Source organism: Salvelinus fontinalis, chromosome 31 (assembly GCF_029448725.1).
Source record: "Salvelinus fontinalis isolate EN_2023a chromosome 31, ASM2944872v1, whole genome shotgun sequence".
In the NCBI taxonomy this organism is placed as follows: Eukaryota; Metazoa; Chordata; class Actinopteri; order Salmoniformes; family Salmonidae; genus Salvelinus; species Salvelinus fontinalis.
The window spans coordinates 41077874-41091624 of record NC_074695.1 but is presented as its reverse complement, the minus strand read 5'-3'; the positions used below and the strand labels follow the sequence as shown (position 1 = coordinate 41091624).

At 38.9% G+C, this 13751-nt stretch overlaps 5 non-coding genes across 5 annotated transcripts; all 5 read left to right on the top strand.

Moving 5' to 3' along the window:
- The first annotated feature begins 2626 nt into the window (after positions 1-2626).
- trnap-cgg (transfer RNA proline (anticodon CGG)) lies at positions 2627-2698 on the top strand. Its single transcript has one exon. It is a non-coding gene; the product is annotated as a tRNA-Pro (tRNA).
- Positions 2699-3480: 782 nt separating this feature from the next.
- Positions 3481-3552, top strand: trnap-cgg (transfer RNA proline (anticodon CGG)). Its single transcript has one exon. It is a non-coding gene; the product is annotated as a tRNA-Pro (tRNA).
- An 824-nt stretch (positions 3553-4376) lies between these two features.
- On the top strand, positions 4377-4448 carry trnap-cgg (transfer RNA proline (anticodon CGG)). The gene has a single exon. It is a non-coding gene; the product is annotated as a tRNA-Pro (tRNA).
- A 1487-nt stretch (positions 4449-5935) lies between these two features.
- trnap-cgg (transfer RNA proline (anticodon CGG)) lies at positions 5936-6007 on the top strand. The gene has a single exon. It is a non-coding gene; the product is annotated as a tRNA-Pro (tRNA).
- A 1493-nt stretch (positions 6008-7500) lies between these two features.
- On the top strand, positions 7501-7572 carry trnap-ugg (transfer RNA proline (anticodon UGG)). Its single transcript has one exon. It is a non-coding gene; the product is annotated as a tRNA-Pro (tRNA).
- The last annotated feature ends 6179 nt before the right edge of the window (positions 7573-13751 follow it).

The window sequence follows — 13751 nt, the reverse complement described above, 5'->3', positions numbered from 1 at the left end:
ATTTGGCAACCTTTTATTGACTATATGGAGAATCTCCCCTCACATCACATTGACTGAATCTCTACACACTCATGTATAATATGTAGCCTGATCCAATATTTCATTCTTCTTTTATTATGACTTTAATTTATTGTATTTTTGTATATACACTGCTCAAAAAAATAAAGGGAAAACTTAAACAACACAATGTAACTCCAAGTCAATCACACTTCTGTGAAATCAAACTGTCCACTTAGGAAGCAACACTGATTGACAATAAATTTCACATGCTGTTGTGCAAATGGAATAGACAAAAGCTGGAAATTATAGGCAATTAGCAAGACACCCCCAAAAAAGGAGTGATTCTGCAGGTGGTGATCACAGACCACTTCTCAGTTCCTATGCTTCCTGGCTGATGTTTTGGTCACTTTTGAATGCTGGTTGGTGCTCTCACTCTAGTGGTAGCATGAGACGGAGTCTACAACCCACACAAGTGTCTCAGGTAGTGCAGTTCATCCAGGATGGCACATCAATGCGAGCTGTGGCAAAAAGGTTTGCTGTGTCTGTCAGCGTAGTGTCCAGAGCATGGAGGCGCTACCAGGAGACAGGCCAGTACATCAGGAGACGTGGAAGAGGCCGTAGGAGGGCAACAACCCAGCAGCAGGACCGCTACCTCCGCCTTTGTGCAAGGAGGTGCACTGCCAGCGCCCTGCAAAATGACCTCCAGCAGGCCACAAATGTGCATGTGTCTGCTCAAACGGTCAGAAACAGACTCCATGAGGGTGGTATGAGGGCCCGACGTCCACAGGTCGGGGTTGTGCTTACAGCCCAACACCGTGCAGGACGTTTGGCATTTGCCAGAGAACACCAAGATTGGCAAATTCGCCACTGGCGCCCTGTGCTCTTCACAGATGAAAGCAGGTTCACATTGAGCACATGAGCACATGTGACAGACGTGACAGAGTCTGGAGACGCCGTGGAGAACATTCTGCTGCCTGCAACGTCCTCCAGCATGACCGGTTTGGCGATGGGTCAGTCATGGTGTGGGGTGGCATTTCTCTGTGGGGCCGCACAGCCCTCCATGTGCTCGCCAGAGGTAGCCTGACTGCCAATAGGTACCGAGATGAGATCCTCAGACCCCTTGTGAGACCATATGCTGACACATGCACATTTGTGGCCTGCTGGAGGTCATTTTGCAGGGCTCTGGCAGTGCACCTCCTTGCACAAAGGCGGAGGTAGCGGTCCTGCTGCTGGGTTGTTGCCCTCCTACGGCCTCCACCACGTCTCCTGATATACTGGCCTATCTCCTGGTAGCGCCTCCATGCTCTGGACACTACGCTGACAGACACAGCAAACCTTTTTGCCACAGCTCGCATTGATGTGCCATCCTGGATGAACTGCACTACCTGAGCCACTTGTGTGGATTGTAGACTCCGTCTCATGCTACCACTAGAGTGAGAGCACCTCCAGCATTCAAAAGTGACCAAAACATCAGCCAGGAAGCATAGGAATGTTTTAGGGGTATGATTCTCGCTTCGGGTGCGACCTTTCAAAAGGAAAAGTCAAAGTAAAAACCTTCAACACAATTCTCCAAATGTGTCTTTACTGAAACACAGCCAATGCTAGATTTAAGCAGTATTTAAGAGAAGCAGCTGAAATTGCCTCTTTTATCTCTGTGTATGATTCTCGCTTAGATTGCGATTGGTGTCTGCTACAAATCTTGGATGAGCCCACAACTACAAAGGTCAGGAATAATGTCTTCTTCATCATAAATACAAAAGAAAGTGGCGCGTTGGTCTAGGGGTATGATTCTCGCTTCGGGTGCGAGAGGTCCCGTGTTCAAATCCCGGACGAGCCCTTAAAAAAGGACTAGTCTGAGTGAAAACCTTGACCAAAAATTTCAGAATATGTCTTCACTGAAACATACTCAGGCAAAGCTAGATGTAAGCAGTATTTAAAAGAAGCAGCTGAAATGGGTGCCTTTTCTGTGTATGATTCTCGCTTAAGAGTGCAATTGGTGTCTGATACAAATCTTGGATGAACCCGCTATTACGAAGGTCAGAAACGTAAATCAAGTCTTCTCATGCTAAAATAAAAGTTTCTTGTGGAGACAGATTGCCTGTTACCCATTGTCTTTTATCAGTAATGCATCCTATACGCTTAAAAGTGGCTCGTTGTTTTAGGGTTATGATTCTCGCTTCGGGTGCAAGCTTTAAAAAGGAAAAGTCAAAGTAAAAACCTTCAACACAATTCTCCGAATGTGTCTTTACTGAAACACAGCCAATGCTAGATTTAAGCAACATTTAAAAGAAGCAGCTGAAATGGGCACCTTTTCTGTGTATGATTCTCGCTTAAAAGTGGCTCGTTGTTTTAGGGGTATGATTCTCGCTTCGGGTGCGACCTTTAAAAAGGAAAAGTCAAAGTAAAAACCAATAACACATTTCTCCGAATGTGTCTTTACTGAAACACAGCCAATGCTAGATTTAAGCAGTATTTAAGAGAAGCAGCTGAAATTGCCTCCTTTATCTCTGTGTATGATTCTCGCTTAGATTGCGATTGGTGTCTGCTACAAATCTTGGATGAGCCCACTTTTACAAAGGTCAGGAACGTAAATAATGTCTTCTTCATCATAAATACAAAAGAAAGTGGCTCGTTGGTCTAGGGGTATGATTCTCGCTTCGGGTGCGAGAGGTCCCGGGTTCAAATCCCGGACGAGCCCTTAAAAAAGGACTAGTCTAAGTGAAAACCTTGACCAAAAATCTCAGAATATGTCTTCACTGAAACATACTCAGGCAAAGCTAGATATAAGCAGTATTTAAAAGAAGCAGCTGAAATGGGTGCCTTTTCTGTGTATGATTCTCGCTTAAGAGTGCAATTGGTGTCTGATACAAATCTTGGATGAACCTGCTATTTCGAAGGTCGGAAACTTAAATAAAGTCTTCTCATCCGAAAATAAAAGTTTCTTGTGGAGACAGATTGCCTGTTACCCATTGTCTTTTATCAGTAATGCATCCTATACGCTTAAAAGTGGCTCGTTGTTTTAGGGGTATGATTCTCGCTTCGGGTGCGAGCTTTAAAAAGGAAAAGTCAAAGTAAAAACCTTCAACACAATTCTCCGAATGTGTCTTTACTGAAACACAGCCAATGCTAGATTTAAGCAGCATTTAAAAGAAGCAGCTGAAATGGGCACCTTTTCTGTGTATGATTCTCGCTTAAAAGTGGCTCGTTGTTTTAGGGGTATGATTCTCGCTTCGGGTGCGACCTTTAAAAAGGAAAATTCAAAGTAAAAACCTATAACACATTTCTCCGAATGTGTCTTTACTAAAACACAGCCAATGCTAGATTTAAGCAATATTTAAGAGAAGGAGCTGAAATTGCCTCCTTTATCTCTGTGTATGATTCTCGCTTAGATTGCGATTGGTGTCTGCTACAAATCTTGGATGAGCCCACTTTTACAAAGGTCAGGAACGTAAATAATGTCTTCTTTATCAAAAATAAAGTGGCTCGTTGGTCTAGGGGTATGATTCTTGCTTCGGGTGCAAGAGGTCCCGGGTTCAAATCCTGGACGACCCCTTTAAAAAAGACTAGTCTAATTGAAAACCTTTACCAAAAATCTCAGAATATGTCTTCACTGAAACATACACAGGCAACGCCAGAATTAAGCAGTATTTATGAGAAGCAGCTGAAAGTGACACCCTTTCTTTGTATGATTCTCTCTTAAGATTGCGATTGGTGTCTGAAACAAATCTTGGATGAACCCGCTATTACGAAGGTCGGAAACGTAAATAAAGTCTTCTCATCCGTAAATAAAAGTTTTTTGTAGAAACAGATTACCTGTTACCCATCGTCTTTTATCAGTAATGCACTCTATACACGTAAAAGTGGCTTGTTGTTTTAGGGGTATGGTTCTCGCTTCCGGTGCGACCTTTAAAAAGGAAAAGTCAAAGTAAAAACCTTCAACACAATTCTCCGAATGTGTCTTTACTGAAACACAGCCAATGCTAGATTTAGGCAGTATTTAAGAGAAGCAGCTGAAATTGCCTTCTTTATCTCTGTGTATGATTCTCGCTTAGATTGCGATTGGTGTCTGCTACAAATCTTGGATGAGCCCACTTTTACAAAGGTCAGGAACGTAAATAATGTCTTCTTCATCATAAAAACAAAGGAAAGTGGCTCGTTGGTCTAGGGGTATGATTCTCGCTTCGGGTGAGAGAGGTCCCCAGTTCAAATCATGGAAGAGCCCTTAAATAGAAGCAGCTGAAATTGCCTTCTTTATCTCTGTGTATGATTCTCGCTTAGATTGCGATTGGTGTCTGCTACAAATCTCGGATGAGCACAATTTTACAATGGTCAGGAACGTAAATAATGTCTTCTTCATCATAAATTCAAAAGAAAGTGGCTCGTTGGTCTAGGGGTATGATTCTCGCTTCGGGTGCGAGAGGTCCCGGGTTCAAATCCCGGACGAGCCCTTTAAAAAGGACTAGTCTAAGTGAAAACCTTTACCACAATTCTCAGAATATGCCTTCACTGAAACATACACAAGCAAAGCTAGATTTAAGCAGTATTTAAGAGAAGCAGCTGAAATGGACAACCTTTTCTGTGTATGATTCTCGCTTAAGATTGCGATTGGTGTCTGATACAAATCTTGGATGAACCCGCTATTACGAAGGTCGGAAACGTAAATAAAGCCTTCTCATCCGTAAATAAAAGTTTCTTGTAGAAACAGATTACCTGTTACCCATCGTCTTTTATCAGTAATGCATTCTATACGCGTAAAAGTGGCTCGTTGTTTTAGGGGTATGATTCTCGCTTCGGGTGCGACCTTTAAAAAGGAAAAGTCAAAGTAAAAACCTATAACACATTTCTCCGAATGTGTCTTTACTGAAACACAGCCAATGCTAGATTTAAGCAATATTTAAGAGAAGCAGCTGAAATTGCCTCCTTTATCTCTGTGTATGATTCTCGCTTAGATTGCGATTGGTGTCTGCTACAAATCTTGGATGAGCCCACTTTTACAAAGGTCAGGAACGTAAATAATGTCTTCTTTATCATAAATAAAGTGGCTCGTTGGTCTAGGGGTATGATTCTTGCTTCGGGTGCAATAGGTCCCGGGTTAAAATCCTGGACGACCCCTTTAAAAAGGACTAGTCTAAATGAAAACCTTTACCAAAAATCTCAGAATATGTCTTCACTGAAACATACACAGGCAACGCCAGAATTAAGCAGTATTTAAGAGAAGCAGCTGAAAGTGACACTGTTTCTGTGTATGATTCTCTCTTAAGATTGCGATTGGTGTCTGAAACAAATCTTGGATGAACCCGCTATTACGAAGGTCGGAAACGTACATAAAGTCTTCTCATCCGTAAATAAAAGTTTTTTGTAGAAACAGATTACCTGTTACCCATCGTCTTTTATCAGTAATGCACTCTATACCGTAAAAGTGGCTTGTTGTTTTAGGGGTATGGTTCTCGCATCCGGTGCTACCTTTAAAAAGGAAAAGTCAAAGTAAAAACCTTCAACACAATTCTCCGAATGTGTCTTTACTGAAACACAGCCAATGCTAGATTTAAGCAGTATTTAAGAGAAGCAGCTGAAATTGCCTTCTTTATCTCTGTGTATGATTCTCGCTTAGATTGCGATTGGTGTCTGCTACAAATCTTGGATGAGCCCACTTTTACAAAGGTCAGGAACGTAAATAATGTCTTCTTCATCATAAAAACAAAGGAAAGTGGCTCGTTGGTCTAGGGGTATGATTCTCGCTTCGGGTGAGAGAGGTCCCCGGTTCAAATCCTGGAAAAGCCCTTAAATAGAAGCAGCTGAAATTGCCTTCTTTATCTCTGTGTATGATTCTCGCTTAGATTGCGATTGGTGTCTGCTACAAATCTTGGATGAGCACAATTTTACAATGGTCAGGAACGTAAATAATGTCTTCTTCATCATAAATACAAAAGAAAGTGGCTCGTTGGTCTAGGGGTATGATTCTCGCTTCGGGTGCGAGAGGTCCCGGGTTCAAATCCCGGACGAGCCCTTTAAAAAGGACTAGTCTAAGTGAAAACCTTTACCACAATTCTCAGAATATGCCTTCACTGAAACATACACAAGCAAAGCTAGATTTAAGCAGTATTTAAGAGAAGCAGCTGAAATGGACAACCTTTTCTGTGTATGATTCTCGCTTAAGATTGCGATTGGTGTCTGATACAAATCTTGGATAAACCCGCTATTACGAAGGTCGGAAACGTAAATAAAGTCTCCTCATCCGTAAATAAAAGTTTCTTGTAGAAACAGATTACCTGTTACCCATCGTCTTTTATCAGTAATGCATTCTATACGCGTAAAAGTGGCTTGTTGTTTTAGGGGTATGATTCTCGCTTCGGGTGCGACCTTTAAAAAGGAAAAGTCAAAGTAAAAACCTTCAACACAATTCTCCGAATGTGTCTTTACTGAAACACAGCCAATGCTAGATTTAAGCAGTATTTAAGAGAAGCAGCTGAAATTGCCTTCTTTATCTCTGTGTATGATTCTCGCTTAGATTGCGATTGGTGTCTGCTACAAATCTTGGATGAGCCCACTTTTACAAAGGTCAGGAACGTAAATAATGTCTTCTTCATTATAAAAACAAAGGAAAGTGGCTCGTTGGTCTAGGGGTATGATTCTCGCGTCGGGTGCGAGAGGTCCCGGGTTCAAATCCCCAATGAGCCCTTTAAAAAGGACTAGTCTAAGTGAAAACCTTTACCACAATTCTCAGAATATGCCTTCATTGAAACATACACAAGCAAAGCTAGATTTAAGCAGTATTTAAGAGAACCAGCTGAAATGGACAAACTTTTCTGTGTATGATTCTCGCTTAAGATTGCGATTGGTGTCTGATAAAAATCTTGGATGAACCCGCTATTACGAAGGTCGGAAACGTAAATAAAGCCTTCTCATCCGAAAATAAAAGTTTCTTGTGGAGACAGATTGCCTGTTACCCATTGTCTTTTATAAGTAATGCATTCTATACGCGTAAAAGTGTCTTGTTGTTTTAGGGGTATGATTCTCGCTGCGGGTGCGACCTTTAAAAAGGAAAAGTCAAAGTAAAAACCTTCAACACAATTCTCTGAATGTGTCTTTACTGAAACACAGCCAATGCTAGATTTAAGCAGTATTTAAGAGAAGCAGCTGAAATTGCCTCCTTTATCTCTGTGTATGATTCTCGCTTAGATTGCGATTGGTGTCTGCTACAAATCTTGGATGAGCACACTTTTACAATGGTCAGGAACGTAAATAATGTCTTCTTCATCATAAATACAAAAGAAAGTGGCTCGTTGGTCAAGGGGTATGATTCTCGCTTCGGGTGAAAGAGGTCCCAGGTTCAAATCCTGGGAGAGCCCTTAAATAGAAGCTGCTGAAATTGCCTTCTTTATCTCTGTGTATGATTCTCGCTTAGATTGCGATTGGTGTCTGCTACAAATCTTGGATGAGCACAATTTTACAATGGTCAGGAACGTAAATAATGTCTTCATCATAAATACAAAAGATAGTGGCTCGTTGGTCTACGGGTATGATGCTCGCTTTGGGTGCGAGAGGTCCCGGGTTCAAATCCCGGACGAGCCCTTTAAAAAGGACTAGTCTAAGTGAAAACCTTTACCAAAAATCTCAGAATATGTCTTCACTGAAACATACTCAGGCAACGCTAGATTTAAGCAGTATTTAAAAGAAGCAGCTGAAATGGGCACCTTTTCTGTGTATGATTCTCGCTTAAGAGTGCGATTGGTGTCTGAAACAAATCTTGGATGAACCCGCTATTACGAAGGTCGGAAACGTAAATAAAGTCTTCTCATCCGAATATAAAAGTTTCTTGTGGAGACAGATTGCCTGTTACCCATCGTCTTTCATCAGTAATGCATTCTATACGCTTAAAAGTGGCTCGTTGTTTTAGGGGTATGATTCTCGCTTCGGGTGAGAGAGGTCCCCGGTTCAAATCCTGGAAGAGCCCTTAAATAGAAGCAGCTGAAATTGCCTTCTTTATCTCAGGGTATGATTCTCGCTTAGATTGCGATTGGTGTCTTCTACAAATCTTGGATGAGCCCACTTTTACAAAGGTCAGGAACGTAAATAATGTCTTCTTCATCATAAATACTAAAGAAAGTGGCTCGTTGGTCTAAGAGAATGATTCTCGCATCGGGTGCGAGAGTTCCCCGGTTCAAATCTTGGACGAGCCCTTTAAAAAGGACCAGTCAAAGTAAAAACATTTACCTCAATTCTAAGAATATGTCTTCACTGAAACATACACAGGCAACGCTAGATTTAAGCAGTATTTAAGAGAAGCAGCTGAAATTGCCTCCTTTATCTCTGTGTATGAATCTCGCTTAGATTGCGATTGGTTTCTGATACAAATCTTGGATGAACCCGCTATTACAAAGGTCAGGAACGTAAATACTGTCTTCTTCATCTTATATACGCTAGAAAGTGGCTCGATGGTTTAGGGGTGTGATTCTTGCTTCACGTGGGAGAGTTCCTGGGTTCAAATCCCAGATCAGCCCTTTATAAAGGACCAGTCTTAGTTAAAACATTTATCACAATTCCCCGATATATGTCTTCACTGAAACGCACTCAGCGATCCTAGATTTAAGAGAAACAGCTGAAATTGGCTCCTTTTTCTCTGTGTATGATACTGCTTAGAGGGTGATTTGTGTCTGCTACAAATCTTGGATGAGCCTGAAATTACGAAGGTCAGAAACGTAAATAAAGTCTTCTCATTCATAAAAAAAAAGTTACCTGTAGAGACTTATTAGAGACATATTGGCTGTTACCCGTCATCTTTTATCAGCAATGCCTTATAAGCTAGAAAGTGATTGTTTGGTATAGAGGAATGTTATCGATTCTGGTGCAAGAGGTCCTTAGTTCAAATCCCTGACGAGCTCGTTAAAAAGGACCAGTCTAAGTGAAAACCTTTAACATGAATGAGCTAACTGGCTTTACACTCCCCTTATTTGTGATTGGCCAACATTTGCATATAATTAGCATTTTGTTATTTGACGTGTATCTTTTTTTGACATTCAAAGACCCAAACTGCTTCCCATACTCAATATTCTAAAGGAAGATTCATTACCTTCATAACCATTATCCATCTTGGCCTTCAGAGAAGACTTTTGAGTCTTTTTTTTATTTTTTATTTTTTATTTAGGGGTGGATCAGCTTAATATTGCAGAAAGAATGTTGCTTCCAATGTAATTGTCTGCATCATTTCCAATCCCCCATATTTTTGGGGGTAAATATATATATCCATACACGTATGCATACATATACACCTATATACATACACATACCTATATATACATACATACTTTTTTAAAGAATATACCTTTATTATTATTCCCCGCAAACCCTACCACCGATCCCCCAATTGGAGTAAACTGATAAACATTTCTGTTTTTACCTTCAATTTATACATCTTATACACATTTTACAGACACAGTCTACTTTATAATAGTTCTCTCTTGTTTGTTCTTAGTCCTTCCTCTATTTCTGTTGTCCATCCAGTTTGATTTCCACTTGTAACTGTGCTATTTCACAAAAGCTCCGCACCTATACACATTTCATAGATCCCGTATGCCCTACATTGTTTATCTTGTTATTAGTCCTACCCTTCAGCTCCACTCAAACCTTCCCATCTATCTTCCAACATCATCCATTTCGGATTTTTATTTGCCATATATTTTTCAACTGTGCTGTGATGCTTCACAAAAGATTTGAATCTTCCTATTCTCATTGCTTCCACGGATTGTAAATTAAAAATATATTTTTTTGCTAAAATAATAATTATATTATTGATTGATTGACTATGGCTTTTCAAATCCCCCAGTATTGCTATCTGTAGTTCTACGCAAATGTTGCAATTCTTCAGCCATTCCTGGATGGACCTGTGACCAAAAACGAGCTACATACGGACAATACCAAAATAAATGATCTAATGACTCTGCCTCCTCACAGCAGAATCTGCAGAGCTGGGAAGATTGTATCCCCCATATATATAACATTCTATTAGTTGCAAGAATTTTGTACAGTAATTTAAATTGAAAAATTTGAAGTTTTGAATCCGGCGTTGTTTTGCGTATCAATTCATAAACCATGTGCCATGGAATGGGTACATCGAAAATCTCTTCCCAACTATTTGGAAATTTATATGGCACAGCTGTCAGTTTTTTGGTTCTTAAATTAAATTGGTAAATGTTTTTATTTATCACACTTTTCTTTAACCATTTATGTTCATTAATATAGGGCCGACATACAAGTTCCTTACTTTTTTCCCCTTCTACTTGCCTCTTCCATTTTTGTGGTAATGCTGCAATTAATTGGTTGTAATTTTGGGTAGAGCAGACATTTCCATATGTCTGTGTTAGCTGCATGTGTGACATTACTCCACCAGTCCTATTTATAATATCATTCACAAAAATTATATATTTTTTAAACATTTCTTCGATAAATACAGTTTTTTTAATCAATTACTATATTTGAATTTAACCACAATATTTGTTGTACTATTTGTTCCGTCCTTTCAGGTGGATTAAACTGAAATTGCAACCAACTTTCAAAGGCTTGTTTAAAAAATAAAGATATTTTGGAGATTATTTCCTTTTCAAACAACCGAAAGTGAGCAGGTGTATTCTGAATAAAGGGAAAAAGGCCATTCTTGAACATAGGATGAGACATTCGAACCAATCTACTAGAGAACCAGTTTGGATTTAAGTATAACTTTTGTATGACTGATGCGAGTGAGAGGTCTAATGCTTTAATATTTAATAATTTCTGCCCTCCGAATTCATATTCGTTATATAAATAGGCCCTTTTAATTTTATCTGGCTTGCCGTTCCAAATAAAATTGAATATTTTTTGTTCATATAATTTAAAAAGCAGGTCACTAGGTGTAGGCAAAACCATAAGCAAATAGGTAAAATGTGATATGATTAAAGAGTTAATCAGGGTGATTTTCCCACAAATAGACAGGTATTTTCCTTTCCATGGTAGCAAGATCTTATGTATTTTTGCTAACTTTCTATAAAAATTTATTGGAGTGAGATCATTTCTTTCTTTTGGGATTTGTATGCCGAGTATGTCCACATCTCCGTCAGACCATTTAATTGGTAAACTACATGGCAATGTAAAATGTGTATTTTTTAGTGATCCAATACGTAATATGGTACATTTATCATAATTTGGTTTTAATCCAGAGAGGATAGCAAATGTATCTAGATCCTCTAAGAGGCCATGGAGAGACTCTAGTTGTGGTTTTAAAAGAAAACATGAATCATCAGCGTACAATGACACCTTAGTTTTTAGGCCCTGGATTTCTAATCCCTTAATATTAATGTTTGATCTAATTCTAACAGCTAACATTTCGATGGCAATAATAAATAGATATACCGATAGTGGACAACCTTGTTTTACTCCTCTAGATAGTTTAAAACTTTCTGAGAAGTAGCCATTATTTACTATTTTACACCTAGGGTTACATAATTTTATGCTTAATTATATATAAATACATAATTGTATACATAAATACATAATTTTAACCCATTTTATAAGAGATTCCCCAAAATTGAAATATTCTAGGCATTTATATATAAACTCCAGTCGTACTTTATCAAAAGCCTTTTCAAAATCAGCTATGAAAACCAGGCCTGGTGTCCCCGATATTTCATAGTGTTCTATTGTTTCCAGTACTTGCCTTAGTTTATCTCCAATGTATCGTCCATGTAAAAAACCTGTCTAATTAGGATGAATAATATCTGACAAAACTTTTTTTATTCTATGCGCCAAGCATTTTGCTAGGATTTTTGCATCACAACACTGAAGTGTAAGAGGTCTCCAATTTTTAAAATGGACTGGATCTTTATATATACCACTTGGGTCCTGTTTCAGTAATAATGATATCACACCTTCTTGTTGCGTGTCTGATAATCTATCATTTATATAGGAGTGGTTAAAACAAGCTAATAATGGTCCTTTGAGTATATCAAAAAGAAAATGTATACTTCCACTGGTATGCCATCCAGCCCTGGAGTTTTCCCATCCTTAAAGGCCCCAATTGCATCAAGTAGTTCCTCCTCTGTAATTAGGCCTTCACGTGAGTCTTTCTGTACAGATGTTAATTTTACATTATTATTAGGAAAAAAATCCATACAATTAGTTTCAGTTAGTGGAGATGGAGGAGCCTGAAACGAAAACATATTCATAAAGTACTTTACTTCCTCTTTCAAAATATCATTTGGTGAATCATGCGTGACTCCATCATTTGTAACAAGTTTTAATACATTTTTTTTGGTAGCATTTCTATATTGAAGATTGAAAAAGAATGTGGTGCATTTTTCCCCATATTCCATCCAGTTCGCTATATTTTTATAATATATTACACAGGATCTTTCTTGAATAAGTTCCTCCATTTCTTTTTGTTTTTCCTCTAACTTATTCTGTGCCTCTATGGTACCGTTTTTATTGTTATCTAACTGTACTGTTAGTCGTTCAATTTCCTTTGTTAATATGGTGTCACGTTCCTGACCTGTTTTCTGTTGTTTTGTATGTGTGTGATGGTCAGGGCGTGAGTTTTGGGTGGGCAGTCTATGTTTTCTGTTTCTATGTTGGTTTTGGGTTGCCTGGTATGGCTCTTAATTAGAGGCAGGTGTTTTGCGTTTTCCTCTAATTGAGAGTCATATTAAGGTAGGGTGTTCTCACTGTTTGTTTGTGGGTGATTGTCTTCCGTGTCAGTGTATGTGCGCACCATACGGGACTGTTTCATTGTCGTTAGGTATTTGTAGTCTGTTCCTGTTCGTGCGTTCTTCACGTTGTATGTAAGTTCGTGTCCAGGTCTGTTTACTTAGTTTTGTTGTTTTGTAAAGTATCAAGTGTTCTTCGTGTGTTTAGTTTCGTCTTGTTTATTAAAATTCATTATGTATTCACAACCCGCTGCATTTTGGTCTTTCGATCCTTCTCTCCTCTCCTCGTTTGAGGAGGAGGATTACGACACCCGTTACATATGGACTCTTTTGATCTAAATTGCTTTTGTTTTATAGATGAGTACTGAATTGCATGGCCTCTAAAGGCACACTTAAAAGTGTCCCATACAACATGGGGATCTGCTGTACCTATGTTATGTCTAAAAAAGTCAGTTATAAATTCTTCTGTCCTAGTTCTAAACAATTTATCATCTAGTAGGCTTTGATTAAATTTCCAATATCCTCGCCCACGTGTAAATTCTGTAAGAGTAATATATATGTCAATTATGTGATGGTCCGACCGCATTCTGTCCCCTATCAAACACTTTTTAACTTTTGGTGCCAGAGAGAATGATATAAGAAAGTAGTCAAGGCGACTAGCTTGATTAAGCCTCCGCCATGTATATCTCACTAGGTCAGGGTATTTAAATCTCCATATATCCACTAATTCCAATATATCCATGACATTCCTGATTTCCTTAAGTGCCTGAGGGTGATAGTTTGTAGTGTGATTTCCTTTCCGGTCCATACAGGTATTTAAGACCGTATTAAAATCTCCCACTATAATAATAGAGTCTAGTGTTGCTTGTAGAGTTGATACATTCTTATATATATTGTCAAAGAAGCTTGGATCATCATTATTCGGACCGTATAGGTTAATAAGCCATATCTGTTTATTGTCCAATAACATATTTAAAATAATCCATCTACCTTGAGGATCTGTTTTTAACAAGTTGCACATTTGGATCAAAATTATTGTTAATTAAAACCATCACCCCTTTTGAATTTCTTTGCCCATGG